Source organism: Impatiens glandulifera, chromosome 4 (assembly GCF_907164915.1).
Source record: "Impatiens glandulifera chromosome 4, dImpGla2.1, whole genome shotgun sequence".
Classification (NCBI taxonomy): Eukaryota; Viridiplantae; Streptophyta; class Magnoliopsida; order Ericales; family Balsaminaceae; genus Impatiens; species Impatiens glandulifera.
This window is the reverse complement of record NC_061865.1, coordinates 17,243,644-17,265,512: the sequence shown is the minus strand read 5'-3', so window position 1 is coordinate 17,265,512 and position 21,869 is coordinate 17,243,644. Positions and strand designations below refer to the sequence as shown.

General features: G+C 29.2%; 1 long non-coding RNA gene across 1 annotated transcript; it reads left to right on the top strand.

The window, feature by feature from the left end:
• The first annotated feature begins 21,011 nt into the window (after nt 1-21,011).
• LOC124933657 lies at nt 21,012-21,623 on the top strand. Its single transcript, XR_007099026.1, has 2 exons — nt 21,012-21,221; nt 21,313-21,623. It is a non-coding gene; the product is annotated as an uncharacterized LOC124933657 (long non-coding RNA).
• The last annotated feature ends 246 nt before the right edge of the window (nt 21,624-21,869 follow it).

Here is a 21,869-nt window from a genome sequence, read left to right as displayed (position 1 = left end):
GTGCAGTCTAACAAATACGTAGTTAGACGTGCTGTCTAACTCCATTAGATGTATGATTCTAATGGGATGAAAAGTTAGACGTTGGCGTCTAACTCCTTCAGACAAGTTTGAAGTGAAATGTAGTTAGACGTTACAGTCTAACTCCATTAGACTTAGTGTTCTAATGGATCTCGCTATTAGACGTTGACTTCCTTAGACTTGGTGGTCTAATGAAGAACGTTTAATGCCTCACTTCAGCAACTGTTTAAAGTTAGCATACGTCTACCCACGATCAACCAGTTGTACGCTACTCTTGCTCCACTCATTTGTGTAGTCCAGTACGTCAGCTATTTAATCAAATGAATGAATGCCACGTAAGTAAACATTCTTTCCACTATTTTCTCTATGCAGAATAATTACAGAAGAATGTTTGGCACACTACCAGTTTGGTACGGCCACGATCCATGTGCACAGAGCCTGCTGTACTCTTGTACGATGGAGGCTTTCCAATGGGCGCTTGCCACGTGTCCAAAAGAATGATTAGACCGTTGAAGCTTTTCAAGAATAAATTGCTGCCTAAAGACAACGGATGGCTAGTAGAAGAAATTACAAGATAAAAGGTGAAGCGCTCTCTCTCTATCATTGAATCACCAGATTTCTACAAGCTTGATTTCTTGAATCAACTTACTCTCTCTAGATATTTATTCTCAAGTGTATTTTGTAAATCATTACGTGAAGTTGAGAGATAAGTTACTGGACTATTTGATAGTCAGTAACAGTGTGTTGTAAGTTGAACAAAGTTTATTTTGTTCAACAGAGAGTTAGCTAGATCAGTGAATTGTATTTGATTCAAAGATGTATCTAGTGAGATCCTTCCGGTTGTTGGAAGAAGGGGTGACGTAGGAGGGTTTGCTCCGAACATCCATAAGCAACTCGCTGTGTTCTTTACTTTCTTCCATTCATCTTTCATTGGTTCAAAGCTTCAAATCCGATGAATATTTCCGCACTTGAATTTGTTTCAAAAGTTTGAAGGATTTGCGAAGAATAGAAAAAGATATTAATCCCTAACAGGATTTCTATCAATCTGTTTGTCCGAAGTTGTTTTCAATAGTCAAACCCCCGTCTCTATTTATTACGATGATCCTATCAATTGGTATCAAAGCGGATCTCTACATTGAATCGTTGGTGCGGCTAAGCGCGGGGAGATTAGACTGGGATCAGGGAGATTGCCCCGACCTTGCCCGCGTGGATGTCGGGCGGCTAAATGTGGAGGGGTTCTAGGTGTGGTTTAACTCTTGGGCTTTCCCACCTAATTAGCTAGCTTTTAAGGATTGGTTCTCCTAGGAGCTGTAACAATGGTATTAGAGCCTGAGGTTCACCTTATTAACACTTTTAGCCCACCTTATTTACTTGGTACTTACCCGACTAATGAGTGACTTTGAAAATAACTTTGTCCAATTCTGCTTCAGATGGTGTTCTCTCAATGAATTTAATAAAAAAAAATAGTGTGTTGAATTAAGAAATGAGACGAAAGACACAAGACTATTATTTAAAATATGAGGTCTTGATTTTATAGAATAACAAGTGAGAGATTAGAGAAAAAATAGATCCAGGATTTAAGGTAATAGCTCAAAAAAATTCGTTTGTTGAAGTTTACATTGTCTTATCGACTTCAATCATTGACAGTTTGTTGGTTATTTTGAGGACAATATTCTGAACGTCGAAGATCTGTTTTTTGAGACTTCTAAGTCAGTTCAACAAAAAACCAGAATTGCAGAATTGGTATGGTTATTTAATCTTAGTCGTTCTTAATCTTAGTTGTTATTGTCAAGATTGTTGTATGATTTTGATACAATTGATTAAACTCTAGATTGATTATATCTAGAGTGAACCCTTACTTGTAACCTTGCTGGTGATAATGGATTGTTAAGTGGCATGTTCAGATCCCGTAGTTTTCTATTCTTGATTTGAAGAAATGTTTTTTCATGCTAAAACTTATCTTGCATTGTTCTTTTAATTTCTACGATTGATGTCGATAGTTGTTGATGAAAGTACTTGGAAAATATTAGTTTAAGGTATTATTATAAAAATATTTTAAATAAACCCTTATCAAAATACTTTTTATGAAAATATTTTTAAAATATTTTGAAATTTTTTCATGTTTTTTTAAATTTTTAGAAAATTTCTTGGGGCTTCAAATTATAAAAATAATTTTAAAAATTTTAAAATCTCAACCAAATTGTCCCTAGGACCGATTTAGAGTTGGGAACCGTGCTTAAACGGTCGTATTTGACTTGGGCAAGTCGTGTTAGACTCTCAATCGTGTCGTGTTGTGTCGTATCTTAATCTTATGTGTGTCTTATTGTGTCTTGACCTACTCAAAATATTATAATCCACGGACTCCTTCGTGCTGTATTAATTCGTATCCAAGAGTTTATTCGTGTCGTGCTAATTCGTGTTTAAATTCGTGTGTTGTGTTATTCCGACTAGAGTTTCGACCCAATTGTATTGTGTCAATGCCCGTTTTTATTTGTGTCATGTCGTGTATTCACACACTCTTTAATTATTTATATATATATATATTAAATTATATTGTTAGTAAAAATTATTTATTTTAATTTTAAAAAATTAAATTAATTTAATAAGTTAAATATGTTATTTAAAAAACTAATTAATATGTTAAATATATAATATGTGAAGATATAAATTTTAACATATAGTTTCATAAATATTAATTTGAATGTCAATTATTTAAAATATCTTTTAAAATTTACAAATAATTATCCAAACAAAATTAGTTAATAATTTATTAATTGAATAAGAATGTAAATAGATTTAGTTTAAGAATATTAATGTAAATGTGGATAGTTTTGGGAAGGAAGTGAGAAAAGTGTGGGTAGTTTGAGAAGATAAATGAGAAAAGTGTGGGTAGTTTGAGAAGATAAATGGGAAAGGTGCATAGAAATTTAATGAATTTGTAGTTGATATTAGGCCTGTAAACGGTTCGGTTCGGTTAGTTTATAGGGCAAAATGTACAACCAAACTGTTGGGGTCGGTTTGCCTAAATCTTAAACCGCCGGTTTCGGTTTATTGATCGGTTCGGTTTGATCGGTTTGATGATCGGTTTGCTCGGTTTAAAAAATAACTAAACTTAAAATTTTTAAAATAGTTAGAATTTTTTATAATTTTTTAATTTATTAAAGTCGTTGTCTTGGATACTCTATATAAAACCATGTTAGTTGGGCTTCGATCCTAAATCTTAAATTTAATTTTTATAATGAAATTTTTTGAAACCTTGGCCACAAATAAAAGTAAGCGAAATCTCTACAAAACTAATAAAAATAATTATTAACTATTATTAACTTTTGAGAAATAAAAAATTGTGTGAGTGAGAAAAAGTTTTTTTTTGCAAATAAATGAGGATGATAATGAAGATGAAGAGCCTCTACATCTCTCTCATCCAAACAAAAAATTACCCCAAACCCAAAAATATAACTTATCGGTTCGGTCGGTCGGTCGTTCGGTTTGGCAAACACTATACCGACAAACCGAACCGAAAGACTTCGGTTCAAGCTATTTTAAACCGTCAGTTTTTCGGTTGATCGGTTCAGCTTGTTTTCAGTTCGGTTTTAGGCGGTTTGGTTCGGTTCTAGGCGGAGTTGATATATTTATTAATATATGATTATATTATAATTGAATGAAAAGGTGTGTAAAAATTATAAATTTATATTATTATCTTATAAAAAATAAATTATTATAATATATTTATTATTTAATGTATTAATAGTAATTAAAATTTTAAAATTATTTATAATTTAAAAAATAAATTAATTAATAAAATTAATATCGAAGAAAATATTTGGAAACTTACATTTTCATTCATATAATTTATTTTTTATTTTAATTTATATTATTTAAGTTAATATTTTATTTTAATATTTTTATTTAGTATATTTAGTTTTAATTATATATTATATATATATATAATTAAATAATTTATTAATTGAATGGGAATCTAAATATATTTAGAGAAAATGTTAATGTAAAGTTGAGTAGTTTGGGTCATGTGACTAATTATGTTTATATCATTTTATATATATACTCGAGCTCGTGTTTTGTCCATGTTGACTCCTGACCATGTTACGATCATATAAACTCATAATTGTGTCGTAATGGTGTCCTCTCGTGCTTGTGTTGTGTTTAACTCATTACCCGAGTGAGATAATATCGTATTGTGTCATTCCGTACTAATATCATCTTGTATCGTGTTGATTCATGTTAATCCAACCCATTGCCCAGCTCTAGACCGATCCTTTCGGTTTAAAATGACAATCCCTTAGTATTGTTTTAAAACCACCGGTCATGAGTCAAGATCTCTTAGTCGAGGTGTGGGATCTCTCGGTCGGGGTGTGGGAGGCTTAGTCCTAGGCTAAATATCATCGGTCATAAATCGAACCCAAAATAGACCCTCAGTTGGTCGTCAAGAACACCAAACTGTAGGTTTGATGATTTTAATTAGGGTCCTGATCCATTGATCCAAATGCATGGGGAGCTGTGCCTAATCCTAGGGATCATTTATATCATCCTGATGTATTATTCGATTGGGATGGTGTTCCATTCAAATCTAACAGTTTTTAGAAAAAATTTTGATTTTTGATTTTTAAAGTTTAATGAAGCGTAAGGAACTTGTCAATAGATTTCTCATGCTTCATTTAATTGAATGAAACCAAAACATAAACATTGACTATTCATTTTGACCAACTCAAAATCTGAAATTCTTATTTTTATAAAAAAATAGTTTTTAATCAAACATGATTGGGATTGCTTGAAATTGTCTTAAATATGTTTTAATATCATTATAAATTTATTTGGAATGTTTCTTGGTTGTTGTTCTTGAGTAAATAGAAACCCTATTTTGAAAATTTTCAAAATTAAATTTTGGTATCTCTTATTTGGATTGATTGATTCAATTTGTTTCGACAAAAGCTTATAAATGATATCAGAATCGTTTCTCAATCAAGAAATTGAACAATCAGACAATATACAAAATTGGTTGAACTGAAATGTAAAAATTTCATTTCAAACATGTTAATTGAGTTATAGTATGATTGGAAGCTTATTGTGAGTTGGAGAACACTCATGGACTATTTTAGAAGCTTTATAAATTCCCATAAATGAGCTTTACATGTCAAAGCTATCATATATAAGTGATCGGGGTACTATAAGCAAATAGGTTTATTTTTATGTGAATGCATATAAACTATGATGTGTACATATTGGCAAATTTGGTTTTGGGTTGGATCATGTATAAATGATCTCTTGTACCTATTGAGATATAGGGTTTTGGATGGATCATGTATGAATGATCTTGAGTACTCATCAACATATAAGGTTTTGGGTGAATCGTATAAAAATGATGTCATGTACCTATCGAAAGATAGGATTTTGGTTGAATCGTATAAAACCATGTCATGTACTTATCAAAAGATAGGATTTTAATTAAATCGTACAAAAAGATGTTATGTACATAATGATATATATTATTTTAGTTGAATCGTGAAAAAACGATGTCATGTACCTATTGAGAGGTAGAGTTTTGGTTAGATCGTATAAAAATGATATCGATTACTTATCAATAGATAATGTTTTTGTTGAATCGTGTTAAAACAATGTCATGTACCTATTGAGAGATAGAGTTTTGGTCGAATCATGTACAAATGATCTTGGGTACTTATCGGTAGAAAAGGTTTTGTTGAATCATGTAAAGACGATGTCATTTACCTATGAAGAGATGGGTTTTGGTCGAATCATATAAACACGACATCGTGTACTTATTCACATATAAGGTTTTTGTTGAATAGTGTAAAACGATGTCATGTACCTATCGAGAGATAGGGTTTTGGTAGGATCATGTACAAATGACCTTGGGTACTTATCGATAGATAATGTTTTGTTGAATCGTATAAAATCGATGGCATGTACCTATCGAGAGTAATTGTTTTGGTTGAATCATAAAAAAATGATGTCGGGTACTTATCGAATATAATGTTTTTGTTGAATCGTGTACAAATGATGTCATGTACCTATCGAGAGATAGGATTTTAGTTTGATCATGTACGTATGATCTGGGTACCTATTGATAAATATGATTTTTGGTTTAATCGTATAAAAATGATACCTATCGAGAGATAGGGTTTTGGCGGATCATGTATGAATGATCTTGTGTAATTATCGATAGTTAAAATTTTGTTCACGATATCGTGTACCTATTGAGATATAGGGTTTTAGTCGAATCGTATAAAAACGATGTTGAGTACTTATCGATATATACAATTTTTATTGAATCGTGTAAAACGATCTCATTTATCTATCGAGAGATAGGGAGTTGAATTTGGTTAAAGTATTTCACAATAAATATGAGAAGGATGAACTCTTTGAATTGGACATGCTCAATTGATCTTTCAACACTTGGTTTAGGTTTTGTCATTTCTTGACCAGATTATTAATGTGCTCATGACGGAAATCTTCTTCGAGATTTATGAAACCCTATTCGAGAAAATAATAGCAATCAAACTTAATTGTTAGAGATTGTCTTAGAAAAATACAAAAGTGGTATCAACAATACAATGTTATTACAAACAAAGTGCACTATAAGTTAAATTTAAATCTATTAATATTAATTGTTCTCTAAATTCGATACATACTTTAACTTCAGACGTTTTTAAAAAAAATCACATTTGATCTTTTAGGTACAGTTTTTAGTTAAGCTCTTTCAATAATTTTTTCAAAATAGAATATTAAATGACAAAATTATGAAATTTGTTGTCTATTTTTTGAAATAAATAGTATTAAATTTTATTGAAAATATTATATAATAATTTTATGAAAGAGATTTTTTAAACAATCTTACAAATTATAGAAACATTTATAAAAATTAAAATAATGAAAGAAAGAGAAGACAAGTAAGCAAGAACTTGTTGTAGATTAAGAATGTATTTTAGTGTGTTATTACAATTACAATTACAAGAGTAAGAATTTATATAAAAATAAGGGAAACTAAAAGGTTAGAATATGTAAAGATTTTAAATACACTTAATATCTGGAATATGAAAACCAAGAGATTCAAGTGTGTTTCTCTTTAATTGTAGAGTCTTTAATACCTTCTTTCCAACGAAATAGAGAGGCACAAACTGTGAGTTTTTTATGTAATAAAACAAATTGGTTTGACGCAAGTCCTTTGGTGAGGATGTCGACAATTTGATAATTAGTAGGTATGTATCGAATGAAAAGAGATTTTTGAGCAACACATTTGCAAACGAAGTGAAAATGAATCTCTAAATGTTTCGTACAGGCATGAGAAATTGGATTGGCCTACAGAAATGAAACACCAATTTTTTCACACCATAGAGTGGGAGGTTGAGGTGGGGAGATGCAAAGTTCACGTTGTAAGGATTGGAGCCAAACGAGTTCAGCAGTGACCGAGCAACGACTTGTTGTTTCTTTAAATTCCAAGAGATAAGATTGTCACCAAGAAATATGCAATAGCCAGTTGTGGAGCGATAATCATCTGGATAATTAGCCCCATCGGAGTCAGTAAAGGCAGATAGATCGAGAGAAGATGATGGACGAATGAGAAGTCCATGATGAGGAGTATGACAAAAGTAGTCGAGTATTATTTTTACTACAAACCAATGAGTGGTGGTAGGAGACTGCATGAATTGACAGGCACGGTTGATATCAAATGCTAGTTCAGGTCGAGTATGTGTCAAATATTGGAGAGCACCAACAATGTTTCGATACAAAAATGGTTCAAGAAGAGTGTTGCCATCATTGCGAGTTAAAGATGACCCATAATAAATTGGAGTATTAAGAGGTTTTGAGTCACTCATATTGGCTTAGATAAGAATGTCATTGATATATTTTGATTGAGAGAGAAAAATACCGGAGGTAGATTGATGAGCTTCAATCTTGAGAAAATAGTGTAGTGGACCTAATTCTTTAAGAGGGAAAATGTGGTTAAGTTGAGAGATGTGAGAAGAAAAATTGTTAGTGAATATAATATCATCTACAAAGACAAGAAATAATGATGTAATTTGTGGAGAGTGGTACATGAATAAAGAATTTGGATTCTTGAAAACCAATGGAAAGAAGAGAAGATTTTAAGGAAATAATCCATTCACGAGGAGCTTGTTTGAGTTCATAGAGTACTTTGTGAAGTTTGCACACATGATTAGGATAATCAGGATGAATGAACCTAGGAAGTTGAGATATAAAAACTTTCTCATGTAGAGTCCCATGTAGAAATGAATTGCTAACATCGAGTTGATGAATAGGCCATTGACGAGTGACGACAAGTGATAGGATGGTTCATGTGGTAGTATGTTTCACAATTGGGCTGAATGTTTAAAGATAGTCAATGTCTTCTTGTTGATGAAATCCCTTTGCAACTAAACGAGCATTGTGACATTCAATGGAACCATCAGTTCTTTGTTTGATTTTGAAAACTCATTTGCAACCCATGATATTCTACGAGGATCGAGGAACAAGAGAGACCACGCATTGTTTTTGAATTAGAGCATTAAACTCATTTTCCATGGCTGAACGTTATTGAGTATATTTATTGATAGAGGATAAAAATGTTGGTGGAGAGGTGGAGATGGTGGCAATGTTGTCATTATGAAGGGCACGATTTTTGGCACGTGTGATCATATGATGAGAGGATTATTCATGAGCATGTATAATAGTGAAAATTCCACGTTTGGGAGTAGGAGGATTGATTGAAGATGAGTTGGTTGTTGATGATGGTTGATATGAGTTTAATGTTGGAGAGTTGGTTGGTGAAGATGGATGGTTGGAGTTTAATAATGATGATGATGATGAGTGTTCAGATGTTGGAGAAGATGGTAGATTAGGGATTTGTGATGTTAAAATTGGGGAGATGGGAGGTGATGAACGTGTGTTAATTTGTGTTTAAATTATGAACTCACCTGATTTTGATAATTTAGTTTAAATAATCAAAAAGGGAGAAATTGTTGAATTGTGATTAAGCTATGAACTCACTTGATTTTGATAATTTAGTTTAAATATTCAAAAAGGAGAAATTGTTAGATTACTTTTTTAATTGATTTAGGAAAATTTAACATACTTGATTTCGATAATTGATGAAATGAATTTTATAATAAATGGATAAAACTAAGTTCAATTATTGTTAGTCATTTCAATTATATAAATATATACTTAAATATCAACATCGTAAAGTGGTAAGTACTTTCGTCTGTTTTACGGGTGATCTGGGTTCGAAGGTGCAAATTAATAATTGGAGTTTTATTATTTTAAGAACATATCAAAGTCAAAGGGACGTGAAAAGACATCTCAAAGTCAAGGCACGCAATCAGATGGAATCTAGACAGTTGGTAGTAGAGTTCAAATATTCTAGCTCACGTTCTAAATTGTCCAGTACACCACGATTTCAAGAAAGTGAGCAGACATCTCAAAGTCAAGGCGCGCGATCAGATAGCGTTTTAGTAGAGTAGATGACGTCTAGATAGTTGACAGTAGAGTTCAAATATTCAAGCTCACGTTTTATACTGTCCAATACACCACGATTTCAAGAATATATTCTTGTTGTACTACCCAGTACATCATAGATAGTACATCCAACGGAAAGAGGACACATGTCCATAAAAAAGATTTGATCGTTGCTATAATTTAGTATAAGAAGCAATTAGAGTACAACAACAAATCACAAACAGAAGCTCTCTCTCTCTCTTGGAATCACCAGATTTCTAGACTCTTGATTTCTTGAATCAACTTACTCTCTCTCTAGTTATTTTATTCTCAAGTGTATTATGTAATTCAATAAGTGAAGTTAAGAGATAATTTACCGGACTACCTAATAGTCATTAACAGTGTATTGTAAGTTGAACAGAGGGTGTTGTGTTCAACGGTGTGTATGCTAGAAGTTCAGAACAGGCGGTTGCTATAATTCAGTATAAGAAGCAATTAGAGTACAACGACAAATCACAAGCATAAACTTTCTCTCTCTCTCTCTCTCTCTCTTGAAATCACCAGATTTCTAGACTTTTAATTTCTTGAATCAACTTACTCTCTTTCTAGCTATTTTATTCTCAAGTGTATTAAATAAATTCACTAAGTGAAGTTAAAAGATAATTTACTAGAGTACCTAATAGTCATTAACAGTGTGTTGTAAGTTGAACAAAGGGTTTTCTGTTTAATAGTGTGTGTAGCAGTTCAGAACAGGCAGTCAATTAAGTCATGGATTTCTGACTGGGTTTGTGTTGGCGCTATACAAATCAAAGTCTTCTAGTGAATATCCTTCCTATGAGGAAGAATGGGTGACATAAGAGTTTTATCTCCGAACATCCATTAAACTCCTTGTATTCTTTACTTTATGTTGCTTGCATTTGCTTGTTTGACACTTCAAATCTTGCTAGTTGTTTCCTCACTTGAACTTGTTCAAGAGATCGTGAAGATTTGTGAAGAATAAAAACATATTTTAATCCCTCACAAGATTAATACCGAGTTAAAAGTCAAAAGTTACCAACTATAGTCAAACCTCCGTCTATATTGTCGACACTGATCCTAACAACGTGGAAGAAAAAGAAGATGTAGTGTTGGAGAAATTGATGATGTAGAAAGATTGATAGATTCTAATAATGTACTTTTAAATGGAAATGTTTGTTCATCAAAAGTGATGGACGATATATATATATATATATATATATTCTACCGGAAGAAGGTGTAGACAACGATAACCTTTGTGATTTGGACTATAGATAAGAAAAATACATTTTAGAGTTCGAAGATCATTTTTTGAGAGTTATATGATCAAGTGAGAGGAAAGTAAGAGCATCTAAAAGTTTTGAGGAATAGAGAGTTAGGAGGACGATTAAAAAGAATTTCAAAAGGAGATCGACGAGGCTTACCATTTGAAGGAAGACAATTAATGAGATACGTATTTGTCAAAAATGCATTATCCCAATAATATAGGGACATGGAAGCATGAGCAAGAAGAGTGAGACTCATTTATGTAATGTGGTGAATCTCGCGTTCAGCAACACCATTTTGTTCACATGTATTAGGGCAGGAAAGACGGTGTTGGATGCCATTAGTTTCAAGATAAGATTTTACACTCCTATATTTGCCTCCCCAATTAGATTGTAGAATATTGATAGATGTGTTAAATTGATTTTTAACAAGTGTATTAAATTTTATAGAAGTTGGCAAGGCATCCGATTTTCTATAGATACGATAAAGCCAAGTAAAGCGTCTGTAGTCATCGATAAAATTGACAAATTATCGAAAACCGTTAGTAGAGAAAAGAGGGGAAAGACCCCATATGTCAAAATGTATTAATTCTAATGGAGACTTACAACGATATTGAGAAACATGAAAATGAATTTTGTGTGTTTTCCATATTGACAAGATTGTATGTTTCAAGATAGTCAATGCCTTCTTGTAAATGAAATCCCTTTGCAACTAAACGAGCCCTGTGATGTTCAATGGAACCATCAGCTCTTTCTTTGATTTTGAAAACTCATTTCTAACCCAGAATATTCTATAAGGATCGAGGAACAAAAGACCACATATTGTTTTGAATTAGAGCATTAAACTCATTTACCATGGCTGAACGCCATTGAGTATATTTCTTGTTATCCATAATATGTAAATAAAAAAAGACATAATGAAGGTTGATGATGATGATGAAGGGTGACCAAGACGATGATTCCAAGAATTGGCAGATGAATGAGTTCCAATAAGATCTTGATGAGTGGGCAGAGGGTTGACGATTGAGTTTAGGCGATATTGCCCATTTTAAGTGTGTCGTAAAGGAGTTCCCTCTTCGTGACCTGATCCTTGACAATACAATTGTCTAATCTGTGTAGTAAAAGAGAAAAATACTGACCACCTGTTTGTATACAAGTTGTGGATCAATTTTGCTCAGAACATGAATATTACTAACTTTCCAAGTACATGGAACGAAATCATAGAGCTTGTAAAGAAAAAGGCTAAGGGCGATAGTTTCTATGTGAATGTTTTAAATGTTTCTTTGGAGCCCTGATCTACAATATCTGAAGAGAAAGAAATGAAAGAATTAATAGCACAAGAGAACATAAGAAAAAATTTGGGATGATATTATTTCTATGGAAACACTCTCACATATACATGGAGGCAAATTCCGATTAGTGAAGACAGTTGGAAAATCAATCAAATGTGGAATATACCCTATAAAATCACTACAAGGAAAGAAATGTTCAAATAGTTCTTGTTTGATGGCTTGTTTGTAATTCAATTATTTGTTGTTTTATTTGTTTTGTAATTCAGTTGTTTGAAACTCAGTTGGTATTTTTAACAAGACTAGGGTTTGTCTAGCTTTCTTTCTTGAAACTCATTTCCCACTTTTAGGTTTTTATAATGAAATGGAACTAAGTCATTTTCCCCAAAAAAATTAATTTGGATGAAATTCAAAAAATATATTATTATCAACAGAAAGTTTTAGAAACACTTAGAATATTTTTGGTTATTAATGGGTCCATGTAATATATTTACATAGATTAAGATTTTTATTGGAACATGGAATGAATGATTTCCCAATATTAGAAATAGGAAGAGGGTTATCGACGTTCATTTTAATAGTTTATGTACCATAATAAGGAGTTGAGATGCTAAGGTTGTTAAGATTCGCCGTGAGATGGTCTATAACACCAGAGTCGGGATACTAGGCCGAGTCATAAACAGAAAAAAAGTGTAGCCATGATAGCAGATTGTGACGTTGGATTTCAATCGAATGACTTGTAAAGTTACAAATCTTACAAAATAGACCTGATCGACAAATATTAGTCACATGATCAAACTGATCACACAATTGACATTGTATTTTATTTCTATTGGGCTCACGAGGCCCATTACCCAAAATAGAAGGCCCAATAGCAGAAGAACATCCTAACCCTATAGTAGAAGCCCGATCGTAGTGTGAAAATTTAGAAGAACTTGAAGGCCCATTTATTTGATATCCATTAGAATTATGAGAGCTCAATCTATTGACAGTTTCATTTTCTGCACTGTAATCACTCGGAGAGAAGACCGAACGTCGCGATCTTTATAAGTGTGATGGTTTCGAAATCTCTTTCGATCCAAAAGCAGGATTAGCGGTTGGAGATTTATAATGGAGTGATTCAAGGTGAATCTCATGTGTAAGAAGCATTCCATGGAGGTCTTCATTGGCGATGGGGTTGGTGCGAGTGGTTACCGCTATAGTGAAAGATTCGTATTGAGAACCTACTAAAGCATATAAGATGCAAAATTGTTGAGATATGTTTTGCCTAGCACCAGCGAGACTATCGATGATTGATTTTATTTTCTGTAAATATTTGGCCATCGGGAGTGAACCCTTCTTTACCATCTAGAGATGAAGATGAAGCTATATTAGACAAGCATGAGATTGAGAGACGAATGTGCGTTCTAAAGTAGAACAAAGGGTTTAGATGTGGTGCAAGATTCACCAACCACTTGGGATGGAATGGATTCTGAAAGGGTGGAGAGAAGCCATAAAAGGATACTCTGATCTTGTTCCTTTGAGATGGTAAAAGCAGGATTTGGAGTGCTGGCACTAGATCCATTAGCAGCATTGAATTAGGGAAAGGCAGTTCCAATAGCATATGGATAGAGGTCATAACCTTTTAGGGTAGCTAAGATTTGAGGTTTCCAAAGAAGAAAGTTTTTGTGATCGAGTTTAATGGATGTGAGATTGTGGAAGAGATGAGTGGTTGAAGTGGAAGAAGAGGTCATTGATACAAATGTTTGTTAGAATCGAATAATTGTTCTTATACCAAGAAAAAGAATACAAGTAAGCAAGAACTTGTTATAGATTAATAATGCATTTCAACGTGTTGTTAGAATTACAATACTACGAATTTATAAAAAAAATAAGGGAAACTAAAATTTTATAATAGATAAAGATTTTAAATATACTTCATAGCTGAAATATGAAAACAAGACACCGAAATGTGTTAAGTTTTTTAATTATAGAGTTTTGATAGTCAATATTAAATAAATGATAGTATTAAATATAAATAAAAAAATATTTAAATTTCAAGTAATATTTAAAAATTACACCTGAATTGTTTTTTCAGATATTCATTTTGCCACTCAAATATAATCCAATTTGATTTTACCCTTAATTACTTGACTCTTGAGGGCCGGCCTATTTCATTACATGAGTGGTTAAGATTTAATTCAAACAAATCAACATTTCATCCTCAATTAAATATTTCTTCAACTTATTTAAATTATTAATAAAAAATACTCTTATGTTTAATTTATTCTTTTACAACATGTTCATATAAAAGGCTAAATATATTCATAATATATAAGTTGTTATACTCCATATCTCAATTTTGATACTTATCCCCCCTCTAAATTAGAATTAAATTTCTTCCTGACGTACACATACCTCAGAAGTAACAATTGTTCTTAAAAATTAGTCACTTGCTTATAAATTTGTTCAAACTAAGATAAATATCTTTAACACAAAAAAATATAGTTCAATGTGTAATTTGAATTTGTATAGTATATATGACAGAATTTAAAAATATAGTTTTAGGTAAAAAAATAAATCTAACTAAAATTACCAGATCCAATATATAATTTTATTTGGATTTAGTGTATATAAGTAATTAAATTTAAATACATAATTGGTCTTTCTATCTAAATTTCTATATTATTTGTACAACGTATCAAAATAAATAATAATAATTACTGTAACAATAAATTTTAACCCAAATCGATAAAGTTAATTCACTAAATAGGTTGCTCATTATTAAATCATAGGTTCAAATTTGTTATGAGAATGTGTTGGGTGTAACCAAAAAGTGGAATATATTTTCATTTTTATAAATACAAAATCAAAAATAACATTTGTTTTGAAATTTATTAGGTTGTTTTTTAAGATTTGTATGATAAGTTTCTTTCTATATTTGGTAATTTTTTAATACAAATATTGTATTCATATATTTTTTTATTAAAGTCTGTTAAAGAATATTACCTCAATATTGACAAGATTGTATTGATTATTATTTATTAGTTCAAGATAAATAATAAATATATATATATAATAATAATAATACTTAATGTTAGATTTCATTGCACTACAACGCATAATCTGTTTCATTAGACTAAATGATTCAGGTTGTTGATTCGCGAGTGACCCTTCCATTAAACCCTCAATTCTAAACAAAAGTTAAATTAAGTCAAAAATATAAAAAAAAAAAATTAATGTTGAAAATAATTAAATTTAAAAAATAAAATTAAAATGGTATATATATAATTATTGAGCTTTCAAACTAAGTACAACAATTTAATAAACTAAACTAATTGGATTTCATAATTAAAATTCTATATAAAATTTGATAAAGGTGTGATATTGTGTTTATATAATTTAATAATTTTGTATTAATTTATAATAAAGAAATTTAAGAATGTTTTATGAATTAGATAAGCCATTATTTTACCTCCATGACAATATAGTTTTAAATTTTTTTATGTTATTTTATATTCAGAAGGATCATAACATTATACTTTATAATTTTTTTAATAAAACAATACCAGACCAAAATGATGTTTGATGAATTAGTTAACTGATTATTTTACCTTCATAAAATTATAATTTTAAAATTTTATATTAATTTTATAAAACATTTTAACATTTAAAGTATATTTTATAAATTAGATAACACATTATTTTACTTTCATAACATTTCTAACATTATTGTTTATAGAACCTTCAATTTTGGTTTTATTAAAAATTCTACTATTGTAGTCTACAATAAGTTTGATTTAGATTTAACTTACTTTGATTGAAGGTATATACAAATATTTTAGTATAATTTTTATTTTTGTTCAATTAGAGCTTGTTTTTGATGTTTGACTTATTTTGGATTTTTATTGGGGTTTTTTAATTTGACAAATAAATCCAAGGTTTAAAAAGAGTTGTTAATTATGATTCTCACAAAAAGAAAAGTCGAATATAAGCATAGGAGGACCGCCATCAACATCTATAGGAGTACTTACTACTTGTCTTCATCTATTTGTGAAGACTTAATTGTTCTTATATTTTTTAAATAGTTTTATTTTATTAAATTTGTAACAGTTTTTTTTGTCATAGTTTGGATGGTAATAGTCCGATAATTACAAATGATTAATAAATCTATTATAAAAATATTATTTTACAATAAGTGAGAGATTTACAAAATATTTTTGAAAAAAACAAATGTGAATAGATCTGGATTGTAGATATTATGTCACACTTTAACAATAGTTTGAGTTCAAATTTATTTATATTTGTACAATAAAATTTACAACACTAAGTAAAATGTACAAAATTTGAAATTCAAATTATAACCCAAATCTCAGAGGTTTTGAAAATTGTTTTTATGAAATTAAATCGAATAATTACCAAATTGAAACCTACAAAATATAGGCATTAAATAACTCAAAGAACATTAACATTCAATATATTCATCATTTTCAACTCATGCAAATTATTTTCAAAATATTTCCAAGACATCTAACTTAAGTTTAATTATCAATTGATCGTTACTATGAATAGGATCCTAAGCATTATTAATATAATAAGCTCACTTATATATAGTAGATTATCAAAATGTTTAGGCCTTATTGTACGGGTTTCTAATCAAACAACCTATTTTTAAAATTACATTTAAATCAACTTCGATAAATAATTTGAACTCAATAATCTAAATCTCATAACTTATTTTCTCTCAAATTTGAGTAAGATCAGGAAACAAAATAAGAAATTGTTTGACTTTGTCGATTTAAGTCTAGAGTCACCATTTAATTTTTCTCACAAAATTTAGAAAATATATTTTTTTAGCGTGTCATAAACACTGTTATCAAAGATTCTTTAAACAAAATGGGTGTGGTGTTTGGTTGCATTTGAGAAAGGGCCACAACGCTATTTTTACATGTAACGTCCATAATCTCTACTACATAATTTAGGCACATTTTAGAAATATTTCACCTCTTAAGGGTAAACTAATGAATGGATTTCAAAATTTGATTTCAATCCAATTCTTATTTTTTTATGAATTATAATGAATCCTTAACAAGAGGATTGCTAAGAATAAAAACAAAGTGAATATGATTTATTTATTTGAGTAGACTTAATTTCTTAAACTTTATTTCTCTTGGAATGAATTGGAATTTAGCTTAATTATTTTATTCTTCTAAAATAGCTATGAATTTAATGAAGAAAAATCATGTTGATTCAAATTGAAAAAGATGACTAATTGAATTGTTGATTCACTTTGAATGAGGTCAATTCTTGATTATTTTGAATGATTGCATGCTTTTATATCTTGGATGATTACATTCTTTCATATTTTGGTTGATAGTTGAACAAGATATCATGAAAACACACTTTCAAGGATATTCATGTTTTCCTTTAGGCTTGACTTGAATGATGAAGATGAATAGAAACATGAGAAGGTTTTTGAATGCTTGAATGATCACAAGTTTTCATATCTTGGTTTATAGTTGAACATGATATCATGAAAACATGTTTTGAAGGGATTCAATTTGTTGAATGTAAAGTGGATGTTTTGAATGATATGCATGTTCGCCTTTGGGCTTGACTTGAATGATGAAGCTGTATATAAACATGAGAAGTGTTTTAAATGCTTGAATGATATATGAAATACTTGTTTATGTCTTTCCTATTGATGATATTGGTTCAATATTCATGAAAATCTGCTTAACTTGATTCAATTTATGTTAAGTTGATTAGTCAATTTAGATGATTATTTAAATTTGATGTTCTTAAATGATAAGATACTTTGTATTGATAATAGAAATTGTAAAATATTACAACATACAAATGAATAACAAAAAATTAGTTTTAAAACATAGTAAATCTAATTTTACTTTTCTATAGGTATTTAATCTCTAATATAATGAATAAAACGAATAAATACAATTTTGTATATGAATTTGTTTTATCGTCAAAGTTTTAATTATCATAAAATATAATTTTTTTTTTGTATATAACTTGATTTAGTTTGTTCTTTTTTCTTTAGAATTTCAAAAAGAATATTTCTGTTAAATTAATAGTTTCTGTATAATTGTTTTCTTATTAATTATAATATTTATCATATTTTAACACAAAATATTGTCTTCTTTTACATTTAATAAAGTATTTTTTTTAGATTCTATTCTCTCAATAATTGATAAGATTGAATAAAAGGTAATATGTTCGACATTTAAAAAAAACAAATTTGAATAAATTTGATTAATTGTAATTAATTATTATAAAAAACATAAATTCATATAATATTTTAAATAATAAAACTTCTTCAACAATGCTATTTTTTTCAATTTTGCATTTGCTTATTTCTTGTTCATAAAATTTTATAGTCATTTACAACATCATCAAATTCTACCCTTCAATCTTCAAAGTCGTATCTCCTACATAAGCGTAGGAAGAAAATAAAAAACGGCTACTTCAGATTCAAGGCTTTTGACGATCTTATATTTTATTTTCTTAATTTATTTATAACTTTGTAATTATCTAAAAATTCGAAGTTATTACATAGCAACGTTGTATAAATTATAAAAATCATCTTTAATTTTTTCTCTTAAGTTTTAGAGTTATAGATCTTAAATTATTAATCCACAAATTTAGAAAAATTGAGAAAATATTATAAACGAGTTTTAAAATTTTAAAATTATTTATTTGTGCTAAAATATTTATTTTAAACCAATTTTTAATTTTTTTAACATTAAAAAAAATTATTTTAGACGTTTAAAATAAAAAATTAGTTTAAAGAAAGCAAATATACTCTTAGCATTAGACCAGACTAGAGGTCGGACTTAAGAGATATACTAGGGCCGATCGGGAGGTGTAGAGCAAGTTAGGTTCTAACTTAGGAACACGAAGCTAGGCTTGGGAGACAAAAGTAATGTGTTTGATATATAAACAAATTATTTTCAGGTGTCAATTAATTAAATATAAAATTACGACACATTAATTAAAATAGACAGAGGAAAAGCAGAGCTAAAAGTTCAGCCCCAAATAGATATTGGGCCGAATATTTATTTAAAAAATGAAGTTAGCCCAAAGAAAATTTCACAATGATTTTACCCTAATTTTTTTTCTTGATCTCTCAGGCCGCCGTTTCTTCTATTACTTGTATTTTCAATCTTCTCTCCCATTATAAAAGGGACACAAACCCAAATGAAAACTTCACATTGATTTATAGTTGAACATGATATCATGAAAACATGTTTGAAAGGGTTTCAATTTGTTGAATGTGAAGTGTATGTTTTGAATGATATGCATGTTTTCCTTTGGGTTTGACTTGATGATGAAGATGTATATAAACATGAGAAGTGTTTTAAATGCTTGAATGATATATAAAATACTTGTTTATGTCTTTCCTATTGAAGATCCTGGTTCAATATTCATGAAAATGTGCTTGACTTGATTCAATCTCAGTTAAGTTAATTATTTAATTTGCATGATTAGTTAAATTTGATGTTCTTAAATGATAAGATACTTTGTACTGATAATAGAAATTTTAAAATATTACGACATACAAATGAATAATAGAAAATTATCTTAAAAATATAGTAAATTTAATTTTACTTTCTATAGGTATTTAATCTCTAATATAATGAATAAAACAAATAAATACAATTGTATATATGAATTTGTTTTATCGTCAAGGTTTTCAATTATCATAAAATAGAAAATTTGTGTATATGAATTTGTTTTAATTTGTTATTTTTTCTTTAAATAATTTCAAAAATAACATTTCTCTTAAATTAATAGTTTGTGTATAATTATTTTTCTTATTAATTCTTACATTTTGTCATATTTTAACACAAAATATTGTCTTCTTTTTTCATTTAATTAAGTATTTTTTACATGTTATTCTCTCAATAATGATCAGATTTAAAAAATGGTAATATCTTGACATTTAAAAAAAAAAAATTGAATAAATTTGATTAAATGTAATTAATTATTATAAAAAACATAAATTCATATAATATTTTAAATAATAAAACTTTTTCATCTTGCATTTGTATATTCTTTGTTCATCAAATTTTATAATCATTTCTAACATCATCCAATTCTACCCTTCAATCATCAAAGCCCTATTTATTATATACGTGTAGGAAGAAAATCAAGAAACGGCTAGTCGGATTCAAGGCTTCAGACGATCTTTAATTTTCTATTTTTAATTTATTTCTAACTTTATAATTATCCAAAAATTCGAAATTATTACATAACAACGTTGTATAAATTATAAAAATCATATCGAATTTTTTCTCTTAATTTTTGGAGTTTTAAATCTTAAGTTATTAATTCACAAAGTTTAGAAAAATGGAGAAAATATTCTAAACGAAAAATTGTGAAATTATTTATTTGTGCTAAAATAATTTTTTTTAATTTTTTTTAAATTAAAAAAAAATCATTTTAAACATTTAAAATGAAAAATAATTTAAAAGAAAGCAAATAGCCTTAACATTAGACTGGACTAGAGGTACATACTTCGTGGGCTTTGAAAACTTGAACACGGAGCTAGACTTGGGAGACAAAAGGAATATGTAAACATTAATTAAAATAAATTATGAAACATTAATTAAAATAGACAGGGAAAAACATAGCTCAAAGTTTAGCCCAAATATATATTGGGCCGAATATTTATTTATAAAATGATGCAAGGCCTAAGTAAATTTCAAAATGATTTTACCCTAATTTTTTTTCTTTTTCTCTTGTGCCGCCGTTTTTCTATTTCTTGTATTTCCAATCTTCTCTCCTATTATAAAAGGGACACAAACCCAAATGAAAACTTCACATTGATTTTTCTTCTTCTTATCTGTGGTTGTCTTTTCATATTCCTAACGTTGTTCTGATCTCTAGCCGTCTTATTCTCTTCCTCCAATGGTTTGGATCTCTGCCCGTCTTCTCATATTCTGGTTGTAGTCAGATCTCTTGCCGTTTTCTCCTATTCATACCCACCACACTTTCGATCTCTCACTTTTTTTTCTTTCTGTTATGTCAATATTAAAATATCATGTAAGCCTATTTGCTAAAGAAGTTTATGTCTAGGATGTCTATCATGGTTTATATAGTTTAAAAGGTTTTGAGATAAAACAATCCCCAATTGCGTTATTTTATCAATTAGCGGTGGTGCAGTGATGTAAGTTTGCATTGAATCATTTTTGAATCATGTATTTTCGATTTTATTTTGTTGATATCTTAATAATTGTTTCATTCTTCTGGTGATACAGGTTCATTACCAAGTTTGATTTCTGCATCAACTCTTGCAAACGATTCTTATAACGCAATATCCTTAGACATTAAGATTCTTCTTTATTCATATTATTTGCCTAATAGATGAAGTTGCAACTTCAGATAGGATTCAGATTAGATTAGACAAAATGCTACATATATATAACATCTCAGGGATGTATCCTTTGAAGATCAACGTCCAAAGTGGTTATTGTCTACAACATTTAATTAGTGATAGGATTATGTATATTGTTGATTAGTTAATTAATTAGAAGCAATTTGTAATAATATATAAATAAAATTATTGTAATGGTAAAATATATATTTAATTGTTATTTATGAATTATTGTTTATTGTTATTTATAATAATATTATGTATAAAAATTGCATTCTTGACCTATATAACTGAGATTTTCAATATTTTTTCTTAAAACTGTTTTTACATGATCTTAGTATCTTTTTTTCAAGTAAAAATTTGACAAAAGTAACACAATTTTGGCAAGAAAAAAAGTCATAATATAAATACTTGAGAGGGAGAGCTACAATTTAGTGTTCC